This window comes from Cimex lectularius, unplaced genomic scaffold, assembly GCF_000648675.2.
Source record: "Cimex lectularius strain Harlan isolate CLEC.00 unplaced genomic scaffold, Clec_2.1 scaffold161, whole genome shotgun sequence".
In the NCBI taxonomy this organism is placed as follows: Eukaryota; Metazoa; Arthropoda; class Insecta; order Hemiptera; family Cimicidae; genus Cimex; species Cimex lectularius.
This window is the reverse complement of record NW_019392739.1, coordinates 757,949-758,812: the sequence shown is the minus strand read 5'-3', so window position 1 is coordinate 758,812 and position 864 is coordinate 757,949. Positions and strand designations below refer to the sequence as shown.

The window sequence follows — 864 nt, the reverse complement described above, 5'->3', positions numbered from 1 at the left end:
GAAGACAATTTTTTTTCCTTATGTCTACAGAGTACAAATACTTTGAATAAACCTAAAATTTGTATATTGCATACACCATTGTATAAATTCAGTTTCACATCTTATATGTATTTGTATAATCCAAGCAATGTTTATAAATCCCAGGGCCTGACGATGATTTCAATAAAGATTGAAACGGTGGCACAATAAAGAAAATGTTTTTCTAACCTACATCACACCAGGCAGCTCACGATCTCCAAAAAGTATCAATAAGAAGAAGACAATATTGCAAAAATGACAAATTTCGCCAAGATGCGCTGGAGGAAAATTATTAAGAAAGAAAAAATAAAGTTAATAAAAATTATTTATTTATATAATTATTAAACTTTATTATTGTTTAAAAAAATTTCAAAAAAAAATAGTTTGCATCGGCCGGGAATCGAACCCGGGCCGCCCGCGTGGCAGGCGAGCATTCTACCACTGAACCACCGATGCTTGTTGAATTCAGCTTGTTTTTTTATGAAATCCAACCGATAAAAACTTTTAAAAAGAGGAGATTTTAATTAAATATTAGGCAAAACGAGTTTGACAACAATTAGATCTTCCGAATGCTACCTATCGTCCGAACTCTTAACGCGTGAGAACTTCTCTGTAGAAGCTCATTCAAGTCCCCTTCAATGCTATAATTACCCCGGCAGAAGATTTTGTTCCGATTGTGCTCCCAGACCTACAAAAAAATAATTTTATATTTTATTTTATTTATTGCTATCTGTACAAAACTTATTGAACAGATTCTATACAGCAAATAGTAAGTTACATACAAAAATGACAGATCTGTCAAACTAGGAAGTAGAGGGGAAAGAAACCAACCAGTGCTGGAACTCT

At 33.2% G+C, this 864-nt stretch overlaps 1 non-coding gene across 1 annotated transcript; it reads right to left on the bottom strand.

The window, feature by feature from the left end:
* Positions 1 to 403: 403 nt before the first annotated feature.
* On the bottom strand, positions 404 to 474 carry Trnag-gcc. The gene has a single exon. It is a non-coding gene; the product is annotated as a tRNA-Gly (tRNA).
* Positions 475 to 864: the final 390 nt, after the last annotated feature.